We start from the raw sequence: 14,772 nt of genomic DNA on the forward strand, positions 1-14,772 counted from the left end.
ATAATCATCACCATGACCCCTCCTTACATACGCCAAATATTTATCAAAAAAGAATCATTTTACTTGAAAGATGGAGAGACAGAGAGAGTGCAAGACATCTTCCACCTACTGGTTCAATATCCAAATGATTGCAAAAGTGAAGGTCTAGCACATGCCAACACCAGAAGCCTAGAACTCCATCCTGGTCTCCCGTAGCGGTGACGGTGACCCAAGTACTTGGGCCTCATTCCACTCCCTTCCCATGTACACTACCAGGAACCCGGATGGGAAACAGAGCAGCTGGGATTAAAATCAGTGCCTTGATGAAGCATGCTGGTATCCCAAGTGGTGGCTTAACTCGCTGCACCACCCTGTTGGCCCTGAGACTAATATTTTTTCTCCTTTATACCCATTTAATACTTTCCTATCATAGCCTCCAGCAAACCACTGATGTATTTTCTTTCTCCATATTTGCCTTTACTGGGCATTTCTTACCAATAGAATCACATACTAAACGATCTTTTACATCTGAATTCTTTGACTTGATATTGTTTTTTGACACATGTCTACACTAAGGGTGTTGCAGTATTTTTGTTATTTATTGTTAAATAATATCCCATTATATGAATTCCCAGACTTTGTGACCCACTGTCACTTGATAGGCCACTAGGATTGCTGTTCAATTTTGGCTGAGATGGATAATGCTGTGACTGGCACTCATGTGAGGTCTGTGTGGATATATGTTTTCACTTCTCTTGGGTAACAAGTGAGGTGCACAGTTGCTGGATCCTGTGATTAATTCATATTTTACATGCAAAGAAACTGCTAAAGTGTTCCTATAAAGCAGTTCTCTTAATATTTTAAATTTTCAGGAGCAGTGAGTGAAGGTTCTAGTTTCTCCACACGCTCACCGGCATTTGTTATCATCTGTCCTACGCTGACAGCCATCCTGATGGGTGTGAAAAGGTATCTCATTGTTTTTAAGTTGCTATCTCTTAGTTTAGTTCTTTGGCATGTTTTAATAAAAATGGGTTTAAATGCTGAAAGGGGATTTTGATTGGCTTAACAGGCTCTGGTCTTGAGAGACAAGACAAAGCAGAGGAATAACCTTTGGTGCACAGTCACTTTTGTTTGTTTGTTGTTTTATTTTATTTTATTTTATTTGGGATTCCCCCTCAAAACTCCCACCCCCCGACAGATATTCCCCATGTTGCTACAATAGTATAGGCCTTCTCATAAGGAGTCATAATTCCACCAGATGCTGCACATTTTTTGTGTAACTTTATGTTGATAAGTGTTTTTTTAAAGATTTATTATTTATTTTATTACAAAGTCAGATATACAGAGAGGAGGAGAGACAGAGAGAAAGATCCTCCGTCCGATGATTCGCTCCCCAATTGAGCCGCAACGGCTGGTGTGCGCCGATCCGAAGCCGGGAACCAGGAACCTCTTCTGGGTCTCCCACGCGGGTGCAGGGTCCCAAAGCTTTGGGCTGTCCTCGACTGCTTTCACAGGCGACAAGCAGGGAGCTGGATGGGAAGTGGAGCTGCCGGGATTAGAACCGGTGCCCATATGGGATCCCGGGGCATTCAAGGCGAGGACTTTAGCCGCTAGGCCATGCCGCCGGGCCCGATAAGTGTTTTTAAAGGAAGGTATCCTGAGCCAAAGTCAAGGAGCTTAACTATTATTTAACTAAATTCAAGAAAATTTCACTTTTTCATAGCTCCAGTAAAAGCAAACGGATAAGAAGTTTATCCTGCATAATTAGCTGATTGTTCCATTCTCTGTGAATGCTTAGCCCTTCAAAGCTCTCTGTAAGACCTTCATAAATTCCATAGGCCTGCCAGAAGCTTAACTGGATTTTTATTAGCCTTTCATCAAGAATTACACTAAATAATTATTAATTAGTAAACTATATGATTCTATAATATACAAATATTACAGAAAGTAATTTGAATGGATAGGGGGTGAGGTGGGAAGCAGATGCTAGACCATTGTGTGAAGTATTTAAACACTTACACACTTGTGTTCATCTGTAGGCCAGATTTGGTCATTTTTCTAGTTAAAAATGCCTCATTTTCTTCGGTGTCTTTTGGAGAAGAATGAGTAAGCTGCATATATGTTAGAATATGGGTTAGCGAAAGACTTCCCTTTGTGAATTCACAATAGATACAATGCAGCCCCCCAGTACAACCTGAGCCTGGCAGGTTCAGCTCACTTTTTGAGTAAGGACATATAAGGGCATTCAATCAGCATGCATCCACCTCCTTCTACTTCCTACTCCTACAGCCATAGCCAAATTGGGTAATTTTGTCAATGAAACTGTCTCAGGAATCATCAACAAGTCCTACCTTTAGATAGTAAGCTCTTACATGATGTGCCAACCTGACTGAATGCTACAGTTATTTGCTTTTAAAAAGAAACTATCAAGAAAGCAAGCATAGGCTTGCCGGTGTCTGCTCCTGCAGTCAGAGAAGCTCAAGTCAGAAGTTTGCTTCTAGGTCTTCTATTGTGATCATTTAGTCCACCTACTGGGTATCTGTCATAGTACAGCGTCAGCCTTGTCTGCGATTCCGTTTTCTTTTAGCAGATTGGTGATAATTCCATCTTCCACCTACTAGTCTCTGAGGTCCCTGAAAAGTTTGAGTTCCTTGAAACCAAACCTCATGAACACAAAACATGAAGTTAGAAAACAATGACAAAGTACTCTCCATCCTTGAGTAGTGTGCCTTAAATTGCATGTATACAAAAGAAAAGCTTTAGATTACACAGCACTCAACCTGAACTCCATGGACACTGTGATGCATGCATTGTAGGCTTGTATGAGGGTACTTCAAAATGTTCGTGGAAAAATGAAGCTACAATGTGTTTATTTTGTGCAAAAATCATTCTGAAATGCATATTATGGGGGAAAAAAACTATACATGGATCACAAAATGTCACACTGAAACAATCTTATCTTTTAATTCCCCTTTTCCCTCTTATTTTTGAAGTATTCTCATGTGAGTGTCTTTGGGGACAGCTTTCTGGAGAGAAGGCCCATAGCTTTTATGAAAAGTGTCTCAAAAATACAAGGCATCACTGTGCTACTAACTGAGATAGATCACAGAGCTCAAATCTTTTTCCTAATGGATGCTTAAGCATTAGACACTCATGGTCTACATGCTAGATAGAAATTATTCTATCAACTTTAAATTTCTCCAGTGTAAGAGAACATTTGTACAATAAACACACATGCTGAAAAATTTCAGATATACTTTATGATGTCTTATTCTTGGTAGTTAAGGAAAGAAGTGTATACTTGCATCAGCACACATGAGGTTTTTCAAGAGGCTGGTTCTGTGGCATAGTAGATGAAACCACTGCCTGTGATGCTGGCTCCAGTTAGTGGTGTCTTGGCTGCTCTACTTCTGATCCAGCTCCCTCTGTGAGGCCTGTGAAAGCAGCAGAACATGGCCCAAGTGTTTGGGGCCCTTCTATCTGTGCAGGATATGCAGATGAAGCTCCCGGCTTTGGCCTGTCTCAGCCCTGGTCATTGCAGTCATCTGAGGAGTAAGCCAACAGATGGAAGATCTCTCTCTCTCCCTCTCTGTAACTCTTGACATTCGAAAGAGTGAATATATCTCCTTTCTTAAAAATAGAAGTTTTAAAGGAGTCCATGAAAAATTTGTATCAACTGTACACCTCTTTCAACATTTTTTGCACCAAAATAAACCTTCCTTTTAACTGCATTTTCTACAAACTTTTTGAAGCGCCATCTTAATGGAGACTGAGATAAAGCTGGATGTTAACAAAAGTGACTAAATATTAACAGCTGACAAATCTAGCAGCATGTAGATGGATACTGATGGTAATGTTCTTTCAGTTTTTCTATGGATTAAGCCATTTTTAGATTGGTAAATGCAAAAATAAGGTATTCATGTTTCTGCCCCATGGTGCTCTCATCATACTTGCTACACGGTTAAAACTATGCACACAGAGAAGCAAGAACCCTGAGCAGCTGCCTTTGGGCTCTCACCAAGGGGAGACCTGAACTGGTGCGTCACCCTCTCTGGTCTTCCCCTGCACCTCCAGCCCAGGGTTGGTTCATGGAAGTCCACTGAAATCCCAGCAGTGCCCACTATTGTGCTATTGTTTATGTTCACACAATTGCAGCGCATGAACAGTGAAGCGCACGCAGTAGCAGATGGTACCGTGTGACCTTCTTAATAACAGCCTTGGCTGCCAACGTTCCCTTGTGTCCAGGCTCTGCAGGGAATTTGGAAACAGTTGCCTCACACTTGAATATTTTCTGGCAAACACATTTAACCGTTTGTTAGGTAACTTCCTACTTTAAATAGACAAAGGGAAACAAGACACAATTCCCAACACCTGGAAAGGGAGCTTGGCATTTCCCCAGTCCAGAGGCCCAATCTGGGACCTCTGGGGCATGCTGGCCACCACCCAGCTGAGCTGTCATTTCCACTATGGTCAGGATCTCATGTCTAGGCACGGTGCTTATTATTCCACCCAGATTTACTTGTAGCCAATGTGATGTTTAAAAGGCTTTAAAAATTTTTTTTTTCTGTTTATTTGAAAAGCAGAGTGACATACAGAAAAGGATAAACAGAGAGAGAAAAATCTTTTATCTTCTGGTACATTTCCTGCCAGGGCTGGGGCAGGTTAAAGTCAGAAATCTGGAACCCCATGTGGGTGACAGGGACCCAAGCACTTGTGCCATCTTCCAGTGCTGTCTTGGGCACATTAACAAAGAGCTGGATCAGAAGCAGAGCAGCTAGGACTTCAGCAACGCCTTGATATGGACTATTGGGATCACAGTTGACAGCTTAACCCAATTTAAAAATGTATATATGGTATATTGGCAGCACAATTGACAGCTTAACCCAACTTCAAAAAAAAAAAAATATTTGAGAGGTGCTGAGACAAAGAGCGAGACAACTCTCATATGCTGACTTACTCCTCAAATTTCCAGGCTGAAATTACAGATGATAGCCTAACTTGCTGCACCAACCCCAATATTTTTTTTTTTAATATTTTATTTAAGAGGTGAATAAAAAGAGAAAGAGAGAGGCTCTCACAGGCTAACTTACTGCTTAAATGCCCAGGCTGAAGGCAGGAGCCAGATCACAACACAGGCCTCCCACCTGACTCAGTTCTCTGCGTCATCACCACTGCTTCCCAAGCACTGCATTAGCAGGAAGCGGAGGCCGGGAGCTGGAGTATCAAGCCTAGGTACATTGGAACTGCTAAGCTGAACTCTGTCCTAGAGCAGTTCCCACACCAAAGCAGGCAAATTAGGCAGAGAGCCAAGTCCTACTGCTGAAAGGTCCCTCTGCTGCAGTAGCTCACACCCCAGCAAAGGGGGAGCCTGTGGTGTGGGAGACTTGCACTGAGCGACCTCCGTCCCTGGCCTGTACAGCCTGCACAGCTGCAGCTGGGGAGCTCCACAATGGGATGCGAGTGGTTGGGGGCAGTGGAGGGAGCAGCAGTCCGCACAGGTGACCTCCACCGGCCTCCCCTTTCCACTACCTGTTCTTACCAATGGCAAGTAGGCAAGGACCAGCCTGTAGCCCTCTCCCACGTAGACCAGATAAAATCTTTGGGGAAAAGTCCCCTCTTTCCTTTCATACCCTCAACCCTTTTTCTGGGATCCCAGTCTTCATCCTGGGGCCTGAGTGTCCAGCAACAATAAGCTTTGGAAATAATCCTGAAATAGCACAAGAGGACAGACACATCAAAGCGAATTCTACCAAGTTGGGAAGTGACAGGGGAGCCACAGGACGGAAATGGAAGCCTCTTGCAGACTCCTGCTGACTATTCATTCACCTGCTGTCTGTTCTCTTCCCCACGTACCACAAATCACTCTGACTGCCACTTGTTCCCACCACTCTAGATGTGGTACTTACCTGCCTGTACAAGAGCACTTCACACATTTGTGGAAAATGGAATTAATGGATAAATTTATTTGGATGTAAAAAATTAGAAACTGCACACAACTTGAATATGCATTGTAATGAATGTTTTGAAGGACCTTCTTATCGCCTTTTTACTGTAAGCCCATTACCAAATCTGGCAGGGGTGAGGGTGGAGGAATGAAGACACTTGTAACCATGAACTGCACTATTTATTCATTCTATTTTTAAAATATTACAACTTTAGGCACTACTACAAAGGATTTAGAATGCTATTTTTGGAAAGATTAACAGCTGATTTTATAAAGTGCAGTCTAGTTTATAAAAGAATGCAGCAAATGCCTTTTGGGAGATAAATTTCAAATAAGGAATTACCTCTTTAAGGGATTACATCATAGAAAAAGCAAAGAATAGAAGTTTCATAAAAACTGCTGTTCAGTGGTCAGCATTGTGGTACAACTGTTAAGATGACGCTTGTGAGGCTAGTATTGTGACTAGTCACTGCCGGCAATGCTAGCATCCACATGGACACTGGATTGTGTCCTGGATGCTCCATTTCTGATACAGCTCCTTGCTAATCTGACTGGGAAAGAAGCAGAGGATGGCCAAAGTGCTTGGGCCCTTGCACCCGTGTGGGAAACACAGATTAATTCTGGAATCCTGACTTCAGCCTAGCCCAGCTCTGCTTCAGGCACTAGCAGAGTAAGTAAAATGGCATCAGAAAAATCTGTCTTCCCCTCTTTTTGTGTCACTCTACATTTCAAACAAATAAATGTTTCTCCTTCTTCTTCTTCATCATCATCACCATCATTTTGAACTACTGTCCATGAATTTTAGCACATTTGGTCTGTATGGAATCCTCTGCCAGCTCTTCAGCCTCTAGAGACAAACAAGACAGACCAATTGCTGCTCTTATGAAGTTTCTGCTATTGAAGCAGAATGAAATATTAGACAAGTCAACAGATTTAACAGCATACGGAAATTAAAGTGGCACCAGCAGACATTAAGAGGGGGGATGCAAAGAGCTCCACACACACGGTAGACAAGGGTGGGCTCCCTCTGTACAGAGGTGACGGTCAATCTCAGAGCAGAAGGAGCTGCCACTGCACTAACTGGTGCCTCAGTAAGGAGAGTCCACATAAAGGACCTGAGATGGGAAGTGGCTTTGTGTTTTGGGGGTATGACATGAAGCCCTCGTAACGGAAACAGAGTGTGCAAAGGGAGAGAGAGATGTTGCCTATGTGTCCAATCTAGTTTCATGCCTCCCCTTCTCAGGAGCTGGATAAACAGACAGGATCACACTCACATCAGACCCTGCAGGATTTGATAAGGAAGGAGGATATCATTGCAAGGGCAGTAGGAAACAGAAGCAACATTAACTATTTATACCCTGAGATCTCCCTGTATGCCCAGAGGATTGGGCTGGCAGGATATGACTTCGAGGGAGTCCGGCAAGCTCTTACTGATTTTTGAACTGTTTTGAGATTTAGAGAAGATTTCACAGAAGAATAAAGTAGAGCTAAAGAAGTAGGAGAAAAATAAGGGTGCTAAGGATGGCCGCAAATACTCTTGAAGTCATATGACAAGCCATCCACACACTGTCACTTTAGAAGATTATTTGGTTCTTGTAAATGTTCTCCTAAGAGGCTGTATACCGCAAAAGCAGTTCCAGACAGATGTTTCAGAGACTGGAATTTGTTATCTATGAGTAGGAAGTATTCAAATATATCATAGAGATGTCATACCTGGGTCTTGACAAGGTCATACCATACAAAATTCCCTACCTCTCTTGGGAAAAGTGGCACCCTAGAATAGCACAGATGTGCGACACGGGCAGGGAGCTCCTGAGAAGGTAAGCATTAGGCAAAAGGGCTGCCCAGTGATTACAGACCCAGTGGCATCAGCTCCCCCAGTCCACTCTTTAGGAAGTTGCATCTGCTGCCTGGAGGTTTGGAATTACGCAAAAGCTTGGTGGAATCTTTCTCAGCAGAGTGTAAATGGAGAGAAATTGGAATTCATAGCTCTCTTGTGTTTCTTTTTTAAGATTTATATTTATTGAAAAGGTGGATTTATATGAGAAAGAGAAACAAGGATCTGCAGTCTGCTGTTTCACTCCCCAAGTGGCTACATGGCTGGAGCTGAGCCAATCCAAACCAAGGAGCCAGGAGGCTCTTTCAGGTCTCCCATGAAGGTGCAGTCTCAAGACTTAGGGCTATCCTTCACTGCTTTCCCAGGCCACAAGCAGGAGCTGGATTAGAAGTGGAGCAGCTGGGATATGAACCAGCGCTCATATGGAATCCTGGCACTTGCAAGGCAAGAATTTAGCCACTGGGCCATCAAACCATGTCCCCATTACAGTTTTCTAATGCTTGTATTTAAAAAATTGATTTGTTTATTTCTTTGAAAGAGTCATACAGTGTGAGGGAGACACACACACGCACACACGCCCACGCACACAAGTCTTCCACTTGCTGGTTCAATTCCAGAAAGCCAGCAGTTTCATCCACATGGGCAGCTAGGACCCCAGTGCTTGGGCCATGTTCTGCTTTTCCCATGCCATTAACAGAGCTAGATTGAAGTGGAGCAGCTGGTACTCAGACTGAACCCATATGGGATGCAGGTGTCACAAACAGAAGCTTTAACCCTGTACACAACAATGTCAGCCCCAATGCTTGAATTTTTAAATTTACTCATTTTATTTATTTGAAATGTCTCCAAAGAGACAGACAAAGCTCCTCTCTGCTGGTTTGTTCCCTCAAATGGCCACAGCAACCAGAGTTGGGCCAGGCCAAGAATGCCAGCCAGGTATCCCATGTGGGTGCCAGGACCCTGATTGATTGAGCCATCATTTGCTGTCTCCCTGAGTGCACACTGGCAGGAAGCTGGAACCAGGATCGGGCTTCCCAACTTGACTCTTTTTCCAAATGCCTGCCCCAGTACTGGAACTTGATTGCCTGCTGCTTTGTTTCCTGTGAGTAGGAGAGTTGCACATATGATAGAGCATGGGAAAGAACCATTCAGGAAAGCCAAAACCAAATCAAACAGCTGGACAGACAATAAATATGCAAGATGAAAAAGCACCATAATGTAGGAAGAACATGCGTGAGAGAACTCTTCAAAAGGCAGTTGTGACCAGGAATCAGAACTTTTTTCCTATGATGATCAGGAATCACACTAAATATAGCTCACCTGATTTGGCTATTTGTAACTGGGTAATACAAAGGAACAGCTGGCAGACCAGGGCTTTCCAGCACAGCGACAGTGGATAATCCAGAAGTTAGACATGGATGTGGGATAGAAATACCAGGACTTATTAGCATGTGGCCAAGCTAACTGCCCCCACCTTGATGTCCTTTCACTCGGAATGAAGAAAGCAGCTGTGAGTTATGTCAGCATGACCATGTGAGGGCTCAATTTGCTTGTGTTCCATGTCAGTGGACCTGGGCTCAGTTTCTGGATCTGCTCTTAACTCGGATTTTCTGCCAGTTCAGACTCTGAGAGGAAGCAGGTGGTGATGGCTCAAGAGCTTGAGTTTCTGCTGCCTGCAAGGAGACTTGGATTGGGCTTCTGGCTCCAGCCCCAGCCATCGTACAATTCAGGGACTTAAACCTTCTCTTTCTCTGTCTCTCAAACAAATCTTGAAAATAAGTAATTTGCAAATGAGCATTTGAGTAGGGTAAAAAAAGGCAAAATGGGCAAATTAGTAAATCATTCTTGTGAATACATACAATGATGTCATTTCTGCCTTTTGTACTGTCAATACTTTACCACAGAAATTAGAAAGGTAATCATTGGCTGCTCATATTACCATCCCAGCAATGCTTTCACTCATCCAACTGCAGACAGCCTGGCAGCTCTAGCAGGCAGAGGTGATTAGTGGGGTTAATCAGTATCCTGGTGGGCCAAAATAGAAATACAAATGGGGCAGGATTGTACTTTGTTCTGCTCAGATTTAGATGCGCTGTCACCTTAACTTCATACGAATGCCAAAACAAGCTGTTCAGTTTCCCCCTGCACCAGCTCAGACTTGTCTCCAAGCTGTGGAGTGTGTTTTAATGTTATATCCTTTACTACAAAGAGAGAGAAAAGGTCTTCTCTGATTTTAACAATAGCCCAAGTGGCTGGTTGTCTGGTCCTCTTGCCTCAGCAAACCACAGAGGAAGACACAAAACCCATCTCCAACTGACTATTTCCCTAAGTCAAATTTTATTAGGAAAACTAAAGGAGTAGCACTCATTCAAGGCAACCATTAGAAATCTTTCTCTCCATTAGCTAGCTCTAAGATAGCCCTTTCCCCCTCCACCTCACACACACACACACACACACACACACACACCTGTAAGTACTACAGAAAATAGGCAAGTACTACCAAAATATTTTAGAGAACGCTAAAAATGTTCAGTCTGTTGAGTCTTATGAATCCTTCCATGAATCAATTCCAAGAAATGAAAATTATACAGGAAAAATATATTGTGTTTCCTCCTCAAAATAGGGCGTGTGGCCAGCTGTTCCCTTCCGTGCCGTGCAGTTGTTGTTAGCATAGCTGCCCAGCCAAGGAATCCGTGTCGAAGTTCTCTGGCATCATACTGGAATGCAAGCAGAAGTGGTGTGTGGCATTTTCAAAATGAAGTAGGGGAGGAGTACCTATGCCTTCCCCACCCCACCGCACACCTGCCAGAGGAGACAAAGGGTCCCTGGGCCCCTGGGAGAGGCGCTGTGAGCCCCAGAATCACTGTGTGGCAGCTCTGCCACCAGCACAGCCACCTTGGCCTTCATTTGAAGTAGCAAAACAGCTTTTCTGTGTTAAGCAACTTGAATTTGGGAGTTTGTCTAGTACAGTCCCTAGCATTAACTAAAACGGGGTGGAAGTGACCATAGTAATCATATCAAATAGCAATTCCAGTTTCCTGGAGGGTGATTCATCATTTTGGAATCATTGTTTTGGTTTTCTTCTTAGTTCTTTGGAGTACCCAGTAATGTTCAAATTATTATACCCATAGCTCCAAGCTCTAGTAGAAGCTACAGTCTGGGATTAATAGGGAGGAGGGATATTTTTGCCCTGAACTAACTGTGAGTGCATAATATATCCAGAACGCAGCATGGTTATTTACTTAGCAAAATTCACCTTGCCTTTAGTAGACAAATGGAAATCACATGGAGTACAATGAAGAACCTGAAAGGAGAGGAGAGAGGTAGGAAGGTGGAGCAGGAGGGTTCTACCAACTAGCCACTCATGGGGAGGATATCTTTGAGAGAGTCCAACACCCTGCCGGAGTGAAAATCCCAAAAGGGTTATCAGCCAATGGACATTGGAAGGGATTCCGCACCCATAGATTGGCCAGATCGACAGCATTTTGGAACTATCGCATCTACCTGGGAAGAACGCACATCGTGACCCCGGGTTGGTATCAGTTGACCTTTCCCCATCCCCAGGTACTGGGATGGTTGGAAGGTTGGGTATGACCTATCCCTCTTACTCCCCCTCCCCCAGAAATGGGAAGAAGAAATAGAAAGCTTGGAAACAATGATCACACCCACTTCTCCCTAGCCTTAGATTCCTCCCACCCTGATTGACTAGAAACATCATCTAAAATAAAACAAACACACACACAAAGGCAGTCAGAAACTTCACTTCACCAGATCGCTCCTTCTCCAAAGCAGGACAGCTCACCCCCTTAAGCCACAATTTCTTATGCTGCAAAAGAATGAAGTGAGTGTCCGAGTGCCTGCCTCCTGCAGACATATGAAACCGCCCAACAGGACCATTTCATGTCCACGCCACTTGGAACACAGTGGTCGGCAGCACAGCTGAGGGCTTGCACAGGGAACAGGGCTAGGAACCTCCAGCCACCAGGGTTTGGAACCACAACCAGGGCCTTGGAATTTTTAAAATTTATTTATTTTTATCAGAAAGACAGATTTACAGAAATAGGAGAGACAGAAAGATATTCTATCTGCTGGTTCCCTCCCCAGATGTTCACTACAGCCAGAGCTGAGCTGATGATCTGAAGCCAGGAACCAGGAGCTTCTTCCAGGTATTCCATATGGATACATGGTCCCAAGGCTTTGGACCATCCTCTATTGCTTTCCCAAGCCATTAGCAGGGAGCTGGTTTGGGAAGTGGAGCAACCAGGACACAAACTGCCACCTTGAACGTGGAGTATTAGCCAGATGAGCGATTGTGCTGGCCCCTATGGCCTTGGATCTTACAGTGTAAGGGTCTCATCTGGAAAACTACCCATGACTTGCATGGGATCCTCACCCGAAGACCACCCTAACTGAGCCTTAGGCACCCAACCCCCAGGCTTCAGGTACCTTATAGCACCCCCCAATGGCCAGTTTTATGTATGCACTCCCAGAGACAGCAAGTGTGGGTCTCTGTAGACAGCACTCTCACAGACAGCCCAACTTCACTGGACTGGAAGAAAGAATACAAATTTGAGCATTTGGGGACATTGCCCTACAGAAAGTAAACAGGTTTTCTGGTATTGTGAGATGAAAGACAATCGCTTTTTGTTGTTGCTGTTCTTAAATCTTAATTTTGAATATTTGAATTTTATAGTACAATTTCATAGAGACTGCGATTTCCACCCCCCTAACTCCCACCCTCCAACAGATTTTCCCCATGTTGCTACGATAGTATAGTCCTTCTAAGGAGTCATGTTTCCATCAGTCTGTTATTTAAGTGTGCCCTGACATTGTTGGTACACACAATGTCAGACAGTCCAGCATCCCATTGTCTATTCATTTCCAACAGTTTCATCGGGAGTCTATCTTTGAAAGCAGGGATGCATATTGAATTGTATCCCCACATCTGGATATGGTGGTCTCCATTACTCCATCACTATACATACATTCCCATAAATGAGAAGCCACGAAATAAAGTCAACAACTGGTATGAATTAGAACAACAACAAAATTACAGCACTACAAAAAAAAATCGTTCCACTGAATAACATGGGTGACAAAAAGAAAACATCAAAGACAATCTTAAAAATTCATCCCCCCAAAAGAGAATTCATGTCAAAGAAGGAGAAAAGAGGGGTGGAGTGGTATATTCACAGAAAAACTCTGAAAGAACCTTGGAATCCCTAGCTGAGCTTGTTCTTACAGATGTCTCTCTCCCGAAGCCAGTGAGTGGAGACCAGCAGTGATCACACCTTCCACTGTGGAGAGAGCAACTCAAGGCTTCACAGACAATGAGAAACCAAACACCGCCTCACCAAACGTAATAACTGCCCAGTAAGCAACTCCCCCCAACACACACACCAAAATTTAGATTTTTTAATCACCGGAGAAAGAATTTTAAATAATTAAGGAAGTGCAGAAAACTTTAAGAGAGCATGAAAAAGAAGGTCAGGAATGCAATCCATGAAGAAAACAAGAAGCTCAAGACAGAGAAATTTAACAAATGTTCAATCCCTGCCTCCCGAGGCGGAGACCTGGGTTGTGCTCCTGGCTCTTGCCATGGCCCAGTGTGCATGATGTCTCACTCTGTCTTTCATCTGCATTTCCCTCATGATCAGTGATGCTGAATGCCTGTTCTATGATGCATCGTTTCCACCTCCGAGTAAGAATCCGGAGGTTTGAGAGACATCTGCAACCTCCTGTTCACTGCAGCATTGTTCCCAATAGCCAATATAAAAAGAAAAACCCAATGAGCAGGTAAGAAAAATGTGATACACACATTCAAAGGAGATACCTGATGGACATTGTGCTAAGTAAAATCAACCAGGCACATAAAGAGCAACGTTGCATGATTTTACTTACAGGAGGGGATCTCAAGCAGTTTGTAGGAAAAAAATGGTATTGAAAAAAAAATTTTTTAATGTATTTCTCGGTATAATCTGCATCAAATTCAAGATATTTTTTCAAGTGATGATAGCAGCTAGTTAGCCCATCCCCAAACAACCCAACATTCTGGGAATGTAACCATGTCAATGAAGTTTTCTTTACATTAGTAACTGAAGGAAATTAGATGACTTCAAAAATTTTTTTAAGATACCAGAGAGTGGAAAGAACAAAATCAGGCCTGGAAGGCACACACCTCTAGATCTCACTGAATTACCCTTGCTTTATGAGAGGATTGAGCAGCAGCGATGCTGCACTGGAGCTAACATTCTCAAGACACAAGCAAAATATCTTGCATATCCCCCCTCCCCGCCCCGAAAACTGTTGCATGGCCTTTGTTCCTGGCTGATTTGTTATTGCTTTGTTTGGACCATTTGTACCTCCTGGTAGCCCTAGCTTTGTACATTGTCTTTAGGATTGTTCTGGAAAAGCCATATTTCACCTTGTATTCTAGTTATCCAGAGACATGCCTCCCAATCTTGATTCCGTTTGTTGAAAGTTTCCATTGCAATCTCTGCTGCTGTCTGTAATTTATCTGGATGCAACAGTTTTATCATCCATCAAACAGGCAATGTGCTCAAACAATAACTTTTCAGTCAGAATTATTTAAGCTGAACCAGTTGGAGATATATACAGTACCGGGTATTATTTCAGCTTTAATAATCAGTCCTGTTCAATTATGGCAAAAACAAGATTAATTTTTCCTCCAGAATTGATGTGGATGGTTTGCCACTGCAGTATTAATCTTCAGCATCATCTCACCCCTTCTTAAAATTAATTGTTCACTTGTAAATGGATGCTTTCATTGGGAACACTGTCTTCATCAACTTTTCAAAAAGCATCAATAATTTCATGATTATTCCACCTAACCTTCACTATAAAATTGATAATCATTTTCACCTCAACTTATATCAGAATTCATATTGCTTTGATGGGAGCTCTTTTCAAATCGATATCTCATCCTTCCTATAGTGCCTCAAGCTGGATTTTCTAGTTAGACATTTACAACAAACTCTTTTCAGTGCAAAAA

At 43.1% G+C, this 14,772-nt stretch overlaps 1 protein-coding gene across 2 annotated transcripts in view; it reads right to left on the bottom strand.

Annotated features, from left to right (window-relative positions):
* Positions 1–14,772, bottom strand: part of C7H4orf51 (chromosome 7 C4orf51 homolog) — a 36,771-nt gene that overhangs the window by 8,049 nt on the left and 13,950 nt on the right. The gene's annotated exons all lie outside the window — the stretch shown is intronic.

This window comes from Ochotona princeps, chromosome 7 (assembly GCF_030435755.1).
Source record: "Ochotona princeps isolate mOchPri1 chromosome 7, mOchPri1.hap1, whole genome shotgun sequence".
NCBI classification, from domain to species: domain Eukaryota; kingdom Metazoa; phylum Chordata; class Mammalia; order Lagomorpha; family Ochotonidae; genus Ochotona; species Ochotona princeps.